The following is an 11,356-nucleotide window of genomic DNA, read 5'->3' on the forward strand; positions in this document are numbered from 1 at the left end:
CCAGATCCTAAGAGGAAAAGATTGTCAGCCTAGAATAATGTACCCAGCAAAGCTTTCCTTTGTCTTTGAAAATGAAATAAAATTCTTCCAACAGTAAGGAAAAGCTCAAATATGCCTGTTCCAGACTTGCCCTACAAATAATACTTAAAGATGTTCTCTAGACAGAGAAAAGCAATAGCTCCCACTCATACCAAAGGAAAATGTGAAAAACATCCCAGTATAATAACAGAATATTAAATCAAACAATGAGTAACCCATTACTAAAATGACAGGACTAAATCACCACCCATTCATACGAACCCTGAATGTAAATGGCTTAAGCTCATCAACCATACATCATAGATTAGTAGACTGGATTAAAAAACAAAAACCCTTTTATATGTTGCCAGCAGAAGACTATATCACATGGATTTTTATGTTTTTGTTTTTATTTTCAGTTCTTCAAAACAGTTTTTTGTCTCATTGAAGTTTTCACTGACTCAGATAATCCAGTAGCATCATTCTCTTCAAGAAGGCTCTTGATTTCCTTTTTCATTTCCAAGCAACATATTAGTCATGTTATTTAACTTTATGGCATTGTAAATTTCTATTTTTCTTCCTGTTGTTGATTTTGTTTTGTGACTTTTCATTTAAGGGGATATATAATAACTGTATAATGGAGACTATCATATTCAGATGTGAGGATACAATGCAGTGTGCATCTCTACTTCCAGATCAAAGATAGACTCACAATGAAACTGTTAAATATATCTTGACATTAGGATACTGGACTCTGCCAATGTGCATGCCTGCATTGATGGACTTATGACTGTTTACAAATAACTATACTATTGTAATAACATGGGGGAAATCAGTGAGGTTGGAAAGGCAATATGGGGAGAGGGATAAGGAAAATCTCAGAGCCTATGGAACTGTATCCCAATAATAATAATAATAATAAAAGCAGAAAAATGAAAGAACAATAGTAGATAAACAATAGATTTCAGTGGCACCATTTTTAAAAAATTACTTAGCTGACAAGTATTAATTATCTTAAAAAATTCTTTGAAAATGCCTATTTTGAAAAAAATGCATGGATTTTAAAATATTTTTTTCTTACAAATAAGTTAATACTATTTTGCTATAATGTATCTGAATAGGTCCTCATATGAATCACCAAGAGGGATATGGCATCAGTTTAAAAAGAATCCCTATCAATGCATTATGAATTCTTTAAACTCTAAAGCAACAACAAACAATAAATTGTTGAAATTTGGGTGAAAAAAGGTGAAAACACTGACATGTTACAAAAAGTCAGTGTGTTAATGCCCCAAGCAAATCAGCAATTTATAAATGGAAATTTGTTTTAAAAAGTGACAAGATGAAGTTGAAGAAAAAGCACGCAAGCAGACCACCTTAACTTATGAGGAAAAAGTTCATAACATTTGTAATCTAATCACAGGTGACTGATGGTTAGTGATAGTGAGCTCCGTGGACATCTCAATTGGTTCAGCTTACACAATTATGACTAATGTGGCATAGTGTATTAAACTGCTGCTGGTATGCCATCTGGATGCTAGCTTGAGTTCCTTGTTGCTTCACTTCTGATTCAGCTCCCTGCTAATATAACTAGGAAAACAGCAGAAGATGGCTTAGATGTTTGGATCCCTGTAGCCCTGGTGGGAAATTGGAGGAAGATCTTGGCATCTAGCATCAACTTAATGCATTGCTGCCATTTGGATAGTGAACCAGCAGATGAAAGATTTCTCTCTCTCTTTCAAGAATTTATTGATTTAAAATTTAATTAAAATTAGAGCTTAGAGAGCGGTGAAGACAGAGATAGAGAGATTTTTCACCTATTGGTTCACTCCGCAATGGCTACAATGGCTAAAGCAGGGCCAGGCCCAAGCCAGGAGTTTCTTTCAGATGTTCCACTTGGGTGCAAGTGCCCAAGTTCTAGGACCATCTTCTGCGGCTTTTCCAGTCATATTAGCAGAGATCTGAATCCAGAAACTACAGGATTCAAATGGGCACCATATGGAACATTGGCAGCAGCTTTACCCCGTATGTGAAGACTGCAGATCCAATAAATAAGATCTTAAAAGACAAACAAAGAAAAACCCCACAGAAGCCTTCATTCTAAGAACCGTAATAAGAACTGAAACATTGGTTTGTCTGTACTGTACTAAAGATGAAGCAATAGGGGCCAGTCATAGCAGCGGTCACAGAAATGGGATCCTTCAGGCATTTGACTTGATGCTCTGAAGGCCAGAGAACAGCAACCTCTACATCTTATGAGAGTGTTTGGAGAAAATTAACTACCACGGAATCTCACCAGAGATTCCTTCTTGACCACAACAATGTTCTTTCAAATTCCTCTAATCAAAAGGGGCATTTTGTGGGAATTTTAATGGAAAATCTTTGGGAATCTACTTACAGGCCTGCTTTGGCCCCTACTGATTTTTCTGCAGTTAATAATGTAAAAACACTTCTTGTACATCATCAAATTCACAGGAGGGAGTCATTGCATCACTTACAAGTGTTTTGAATCAATGGAACTTATGTTGAGAAATAAGGTTAACATTTTTCTGAAAGCAGAAAACTGCATTTTGAAAAGCAGAGTTAGAAAGGAGAAGGGAGAGCACAAGGGAGAGAGACTTCATCAGCTGCTTTACTCCCCAAATGGCCACAACAGCCAGTGCTGGGCCAGTCCAAAGCCAGGAACCAAGAGCTTGATTTTAGTGGGAAATTCTTTCAAATAAGGAATACAAAGGACTTTTCTTAGCCCAACTCCTCTAGAGAATGATAAATCAAGAAAGAGAGCTTTGAAAAGGAGGAAGAATGGTATTCTATGTACAAAAATGATCTACAACTGAACTATTAATGAGTAGATTTATAGGATTACAGAATGAAGATTAACATATGTGAGTATATTTATTAATAGCAAAAAAACTTGAGGAGCTGAAAATATCAAAAGGAGCAAAACATCAAAATGTAGGGACATGGGTCCAGCGCGGTGGCGCAAGTGGTTAAGGTCCTCGCCTTGCACGCCAGGGATCCCATATGGGTGCCGGTTCTATCCCAGCAGCCCCGCTTCCCTTCCAGCTCCCTGCCTGTGGCCCGGGAAAGCAGTCCAAGACGGCCCAAAGCCTTGGGACCCTGCACCCGCGTGGGAGACCCGGAAGAGGCTCCTGGCTTCGGATCAGCATAGTATCGGCCCGTTGTGCTCACTTGGGGAGTGAATCATTGAATCATTGGACGGAAGATCTTCCTCTCTGTCTCTCCTCTCTGTATATCCGCCTTTCCAATAAAAAAATAATAAAAATAAATCTTTAAAAAAAATGTAGGGACAAAGTAATGAAAGGTGTAGGTTCTTAACATGAAATTACAATATCCTGCCATGCATATTTAGAGGACACAAAACAAATGCAATATTTTTAAACATATTGGTTACCCAATACCACGTCAATTAATTCCATAATATTGCAAATTGTTGTTGATGTTATGTTGGGGCTTTTAATAGATCGGCATGATATTCTGCCAGCTCTACCTTCAGACCAGAGATGGTCTCCCCAAGAAATCGTTGAATTTATCTGGACAATAAGATGCTGGACTGTATGTTTGGTAAATGCTTGCAATGAAAGAATCTTGACTGAATTTGAACTGTAATACTGCAAAAAGGTGGAAGAATCCACTATGGGGGGGAGGGTATGGGAAAGTGTTGGGGGAATCCCAGAGCCTATGAAACTGTGTCACATAATGCAATGTAATTAATTTAAAAAAATCAAATGCAATGAAAATTATGTTCTTGACTGGAGCACTCAATGTTTTCCATATGTTAAAAAGCTTTCAAAATTGTTCCATAAAAATCTAGTAGAACTGCAAGGAAATCCATAAAAGATTTATGGTAAAACTGAAAACTCTGAGATCCAATTAGAACCAAAGGTGACCTTAATGGAAAAACAAAGAGGTAAGTTATTTATGGTATCAAATGTCGTACTTATCATAATGTTTCTTTTTTTTAAGATTGTAAATTTTGTTGGAAAGGCAGATATACAGAGAGGAAGAGCGAAAGAAGAAGATCTTCCATCTGATAATTCACTCCCAAAATGGCTGCAATGGTTGGAGCTGAGCTGATATGAAGCCAGGAGCTTCTTCTGACTCTCCCACACAGGTGCAAGGTCCTAAAGGGCTTTTCTTGACTGCTTTCCCAGGCCACAAGCAGGGAGATGAATGGGAAGCAAGGCCGCCAGGACATGCACCAGTATGGATCTCTTCGAATGCAAGGTGAGGACTTTAGCCACTAGGCTACCTTGCCAGCCCCACTATAGGCAATTCACCACTGAAATGGACAGCAGAATTCAGATACACATTCATGGAGACCCAATTAAAGAGCATGTTGGTTCTGCAAATAAGGAAAGAATGTGTTTTTAAACATTTCTTTATGTATTTGAAAGACAGAATTAGAGAGAGAGAACCAGAGGAGTGGGGGGAGAGAAAGAGCTAGAGATCTTCCATCTGTTGGATCACCTCCCAAATGGCCACAGTTGCCAGGGCTAGGCCTAGCCAAAACCAGGATCTGAGAGCTTCTTCCAGGTCTCCTTCTGGGTCTCCCGCATGGACAGTAGGGCCCAAAGTACTTGAACCATCTCCTGCTGGTTCTCCCAGTCCATGAGCATGGACATGGATCAGAAGTTAAACAGCTCACAGGGATCCTGGTGTCATGGGCAATGGCTTTAGTGACTATAATGGCCTCAAGCTTATATTTTGTAAATAAAAGTCCCTAGGATTGGCATGTGACTCCTGATCCTCCCCTTTTAAAGAAAGATTTATTGTTATTTGAAAGGAAAAGTGAGAGATAGAGAGAGAGAGAGAGAGAGAAAGGAAGAGGGAGAGGAAGAGGAGGAGAAAAAGAGACAAAGACAATCTTCCATCTACTCATTCACTCCCTAAGTGGCTGCAACAGCTCAAGCTTGGCCAGTCAGAAGACATGAGCATGTTGCTTCTTCCAGGCCTCCCAAACAGGTGCAGGAGCCCAAAAATTTGGGCCATCTTGCACTGCTTTCCTGGGTACATTGGCAGGGAGCTGGATCAGAAATTAAGCAGCTGGGACTTAAACTGGCACCCATACAGAATTCTGGCATCGCAGACAGAGGCTTAACCTACATGCCACAGCACCATCCATCTTAACCCATTTTTAATAGTTTATATAAAAATAAGTCCAAGGACACTGATGTTGTAGCAGAGGGTTAAGCCACCTCTTGCAATGCATGCATCTGATATGGTCAGAAGTTTGAATCTTGGCTGCTTCGCTTCTGATCCAGATCCCTACTAAAGTACCTGAGAAAGCAAGAGAGGATGGTTCAAGTATTTGTGCTCATTTCCTCAAGGGGGAAAGCTGGATTAAGCTTCTGGCTTCAACCTGATGCAGCAGGCCATTGTGGCCATTTGGGGAGTGAATCATTAGGAGCTTTCTCTTTCTCTCTCTCTGTAGCTCTGCCTTTCAAATAAGTAACTAAAAAGTTCTAAGTGAATTTAAACCAAATGTGAAGGTTAGAAAGTGAAGAACATCTCTAGGATCTTGGTGTAAGGAATGATTTTTCTAAGAATTGTGGAAGCACCATAAACCACAAAAAGGATAAATTGAGCTATATTAGATTTAGAAATTTTTCATTCAGGAAACATCTAATATTGTGAATAAATAAGCCATAATGTGGGAAGGTTATATGAGTGCATATTAGTTACAGCAAAGGGATACAATGCATTTTAAATATAATCAAAAAGTGCTCAAAATACTTTCAAAAGGCCCTTCAGGAAAAAAAAAAGAGTCAAATAATGAACAAATGTGTGAAATAGTATTGAGCCTCATTAGCAACTAGGGCGATACCAACCCAACTACAATGAGAGAACAGTTTATCTGCACAGAATAAGTGCTCCAGAACTCACTCTGGGTATTTCAGAACCCAGTCTTGAAGTTGGCCTCTTGGCAAAGTGAAACAAGGGCTCTTGGTGCTTGGAATTTTGCAAACTTTCTTTAGAGCAGTAACAGCTGTCTCACTAAGGGAAAAACACAAGACAGCTACAAACCACAGGCACATACACATTTACAAGAAGGCTATCAGAAGAATCTAAGGGATTTATAAGTAAAATACATTGGGAAAATCTCAAAAATGTTTGGGGGACCTTTTATGTGGATGTAAATATATGTAGGTATAGAGTTTTTCAGCAAATAAGTACGGAGGTTCTTGCCAACTTTATTTGACGATCCTATTTTGTGGTGGCTGAATTATTCCTTTAAGGTACAACACTGTATTTTGGAGTTTCCCAAATGCGATAATTGGGAAATCATAACCATGCAGTTGGGAGACAGGTCACTGATGCCAGAGGAAGGTCAGCGGGAGAGGCACTTGATGCAGAGCAGAAAAGGACAATGTGGTCGGAAACCCACTCAGTTGTGACATGAGTGCTCAAGTGGGGGTGCCACTTGAGTGGTGGTGCCAACAGGCGTCTAGGGAAAACGGGAGGGGTGCAGGAATACTTTCTTAATTGTAGCTCATGTCCTTTATTGCTTTTGTTATGGTTGGTGTGGTATGAGAAACAAGGTGTGTATGTATATGGGTGTATGCTAATGTGATACAATTCATAATTACAGTAGTTATTCCAGTGAATGAGCCTAGGAACATTCCAGCTACTATGTTAAGTGCTTTATAGTTATTATGTTGGTAGCCACTTGGCAAATAAGTGACATCATTCACTCCAGTGTACACAGGAGGTAGCCAGGGAAAGTGTAGCAAACAAGTAACATTGTCAGCATTCGAGTCCAAATCTAAACAAAAGTCTGTGTTTACCATTACTCACACTGATATTAAGAATAAAACAAATTTATATCATTTTGTTGTCATCTTCCCACTAAAGCAGATTACACTGGAGACAGTAGAGTCTGGAATTGAAATTACACATGGTAAATTTAAACTTGCTAGAACCATTTGGTGGAAAATATAAAGCTTATGTGAGATTATTTACTGCTACCAATGGAATCTGATTTTGAAAGTCTGGCTGAAGTCTTTGAGCATTAGGTTCAGGAAGATTATTTGCAATTATATTTATTGCGTAGTAGACTAATAAAACACTTTTATTGTCTCTTAAATTTAAAATTCAACTTTTCTTTTTTATATCTCTTGGGTCATCTTTTAAAAGTATAATTATGAAAATAGAACTACACCATAAATGTACTAAAAATAACAGTGTACTTTAAATGAATGATATTTAAGATACATAAAAATTAGTTCTAACGAAGTTAACAAAAATAAAATCTCCCCTTTCATTAGGAATAATTATTTATACCCCTAGATGGATAATTCAGTTCTATACACACACACAGACACACCCACATACATACGTACACACACACACACACACACCCTGATTTAATCTGTCAGAATCGCTTTTGTTTATTTTTCTTTAATTACACAGAGTGAGGAAAAGATAGAGATCTTATATCTTGCAGTTCACTCCCTAGTTGGCCACTTTGGCCAGAGTTGGACCAGGCTGAAAGAGGAGACAAAAAACAAGGAGATTCCCATGGGTTTTCCACATGGGTAGAAGACAGCCATGGACTTGAGCTATGTTCTGCTGCTCTCCCAGGTGTGGGTCTAAAATGGTGCAGGTGGGACTTGAACTACTGCCCAAATGGATTGTGCAGTATTGCAAGTAGAAGCTAAACCTGTTATACCACAATGCCAATTCCACTTTAAATATCTTAATAGCTTTGTATCTCTTTCTCTAGCATCTTATATCTGTGCTAAGTGTTGCACAAATTCTCACATATGACCAGACCTCTTTAAGCAACCAGTGTGTATCTGCTACACAGCCAGATCGTTTCCATAGCTTTGCTGAATGAATTCTACTACTCTACAAAGCTAAATACGTGTATTTTCTAGAACCACAGTCAGTCCAAGTAGTGAAATTATGAGATCAAATTCTGTGAACCTGTTGGGGTGCCTGATATATGATGTTAGGAAAAAGAACATCAACTGTTTAAAAATTTTATTTTTGATGAATTTTATCAAGATGATTACAGTGAAAAAGGTCAAGAATTAGAGGAAGGTGAGTGAGACTTTTATTTCCACATTCTCTCTCTCTTTTTTCCTGTATCTGAGGAAAGGGAAGAGATATGATGAGGAGCAGCCACACCCAGCCTCCCAAACACATCCATACCCTGGAATGGAAGACAGTCACTAATGCCAACCCAGGGCCCCTGATGTGGGGCATGTTCTGAGGGTCCTGCTCATGAGGTTTTGACAGTTACACAATTCTGAATTTCTACCAATCTTGCCAATCCAAGCAGGATGAAATCTCTCCAGAATCCACTGGTTGACATAGTCCAACTCAGAGTCTCTGTTTGCAGAGTTATTCCCTGCCAACACTTGGCTAGGGTAGTTGATCAATTTGTTCTGACTTCTGTCCTCTGTGGTAGCACCAGGTGTCCTCTGCAGGCTCCAGTGTACTATCATATCCTCCATGTGCACCTGGATATGCACTCCACTGCTCCGTCTGAGCTTCTGAGGAGTCAGCTCTGACATAGGCATTCCAAAGTCAGACCAAGGAACCTGCAATTCTCTCTATAGCTGGAATTCTTGAGTCCAGCAATTCAGTTGGGGAGATCCCCACAGAACCATCATCTGAGGTGATGCCAGACCAGATTCTTGTATGCATTTGACAATACAGGTTCTGGCACAGTCTGTCACCCAAATCAGCTTATGCACACACTGATGGTTGCAATTGCTAGGTCAATTCTGTCTCCAGCCCTGTCTTCCAGGCAAACTGATGAGTGTTGCAGCCCAGCCCGATCCTGCCCACCACACACTCGGCCTTCACGTACCACCGGGAGCTGTGGCCTAGTTGGAGTGAGCTGCAATAACCCCCACCAGACCTGCCCTTGCTCTGGTTTCCATGCTTGCTAGTATGTACAGCAGACTGTCCTACATCCCATTTGGCTCACACACATGTCAATGGGCATTGAAGCCTACTTCAATCCAACCAGCCCCACTATCCAGTCCACCCTGGTGCCAGCAGGTGCCACTCTCTGTCTAGTCATGCATACCTCTAGTCCTGGTTCTCATGCTCACCAGTGGGAGTGGCAACCCAAGAGGAAAGTGCCCACTGTTTCCCTATTGGGCCCATTCCCACTACTGGATCTTATACTCTCCAGGTGGTTCTGCAGTTTAGCCTGACAGAATTTGCCCACATGCCAGGATCTGCCAGCTGATGCTGTGGCAAAGCCCATCCAAACCACACTCACTCTGACTTATGCATGCACCAGTAGGAATGGTCAGTCCAGCCTGGCTTTCCCCCGATTCAGCTTACATGCAGGCCAACAGGTATACTTGCCGTGCTCGGCCTGGTCTGCCCCCGTTACACATCATGCTTTCCAGTGGGAGTGGAAGTCTAGCAAGGAAGACCTGGGCCAGCTCCTCAGGCTTTGCCTCTCTCCCCTGAGTCTCACATGTGCTGTTGGGTACTGCAGCCCATCCTGGCATGTCCTGCCTGTTCTTGGCATCTGCCAGTGGGTGCTATAGCCTGGCCTAGCCCATCCCCAATTTCAGCTCATGCAATGGTGGGGACTACAGCCTAGATCAGCACAGCAAGCACCCAGTTAAATGGCTGTTTTTGCACTTCGACCTGGCATAATCCATACACCATGCTTGTGGGTGGAAGGTCCTCTTCACATGCCCAGCATGAGCTAAGATGGTTCCAGCCACATTTAAGCAGCCAGTGCCATGGAATTCTTGGCTCGGGAGGCTAGGCTGTGCACCCTCCCACCAATCAAAAGTGGCTGGTATGGTGCCCCATTCACGTGCCCAGCCCCAAAAACATCATCTTTAATTATGCTATTAACTTTGTCACCCCTACTTCTTTTACGTCATTTTCCATGCTTCAGGACTTGGGTTCTCCAAAGTGAGATTATTGATGCTGTGAAGGTCCATGTCTTCAGGGTGCCATGCAAATATAGTTTCCCATGGGCTAAGTGATAAGTGATGTTTACACCTTCACTAAAAATGCCACACTTTGGGCCCGGCGCTGTGGCGCAAGTGGTTAAGGTCCTCGCCTTGCACGCCTGGGATCCCATATGGGTGCCGGTTCTATCCCAGCAGCCCCGCTTCCCTTCCAGCTCCCTGCCTGTGGCCCGGGAAGGCAGTCGAGGACAGCCCAAAGCTTTGGGACCCTGCACCCGCGTGGGAGACCTGGAAGAGGCTCCTGGCTTCGGATCGGCATAACATCGGCCGTTGCGCTCACTTGGGGAGTGAATCATCGGACGGAAGATCTTCCTCTCTGTCTCTCCTCTCTGTGTATTCGCCTTTCCAATAAAAAAAAATAATAAATCTTAAAAAAAAAAGCCACACTTTTTTTTTTTTCAAATACATCCCTACCAATATTTGGCAAGCTAAGTCGCATTTATCCACACACCCATCAAATATGCTCCCATTCACATTTGCCTTATTGATAGGTGCCAAAAAATTAAGTTCTTCCACCAGTTGTGTGCCAAATGTTCATATTCCATGTATCTTGGAATAAAACATTTACTGCTAATGGTCAGTAGGTTGAATTACTTCATGGTCATGGCTTTTTTTTTTTCTGGATGTTGTGTGTCAAGTATACAAGGCTGACTGCCTTTTCACCACTTACTGATTAAGGGTAGGAATAAGCAAATGGTCATAATCATCGTGGAACTATCATGGCTTCTGTTTCTTAGGAAGAGTCACCTTTGCAAGACCTGCTCCATGGGCTCATTTGCACTCCAAGAAATAGTGGCTGCATTCCTGAAACTTTGATATGGATGGTCTGGAATCTGTTATCTTACACCTGGAATTCAAATGACTCCCTGCCTTAGCCACCTCTGTGATGGTTGGGACAGTCTTTGGCATCCTGGCAGAGGCAAGGTCATGACCCAGAGATGTGTAAGACATGATAAGATTTTAACATTAACTATCAGGTAAGCAACAACAAAAAGCTGAAATTAAAAAAAAAAACTAACAAAGAACTCTATGTTTGTACTACATTCCCCCAACAGAGTTTGCATGGTTGATGCTTTTGCTTCTTTCCATACTGTCTGCCTCCTACAATTCAATGAATTAACCTTTACTCTTCAGTATAAAGTTATGAATAATATGTGCACCATTTTTGCCATAATCGAGCATTAAGAATGTCTGAATTTCCTGCCTTCTGATATTTTTCTCCCGTTAGCATTGTTTTAATTCAACTTAAAGAACTTCCACTAGCATTTCTTTTTATTAATGTAAAGAGAATGGATTTCATACATTCCAGAGGTAGAGTTCTAAAAAGATATCCACTCCTCCATCTTCCCTATCCTCTCTTC

The 11,356-nt window shown here is 41.0% G+C and overlaps 1 long non-coding RNA gene across 1 annotated transcript; it reads left to right on the forward strand.

Moving 5' to 3' along the window:
* Positions 1-4,183: 4,183 nt before the first annotated feature.
* Positions 4,184-10,997, forward strand: LOC121156853. Its single transcript, XR_005883931.1, has 2 exons — positions 4,184-4,266; positions 10,733-10,997. It is a non-coding gene; the product is annotated as an uncharacterized LOC121156853 (long non-coding RNA).
* The last annotated feature ends 359 nt before the right edge of the window (positions 10,998-11,356 follow it).

The sequence above is a fragment of the Ochotona curzoniae genome, unplaced genomic scaffold (genome assembly GCF_017591425.1).
Source record: "Ochotona curzoniae isolate NIBS_2020 unplaced genomic scaffold, NIBS_Ocur_1.0 contig_3498, whole genome shotgun sequence".
In the NCBI taxonomy this organism is placed as follows: Eukaryota; Metazoa; Chordata; class Mammalia; order Lagomorpha; family Ochotonidae; genus Ochotona; species Ochotona curzoniae.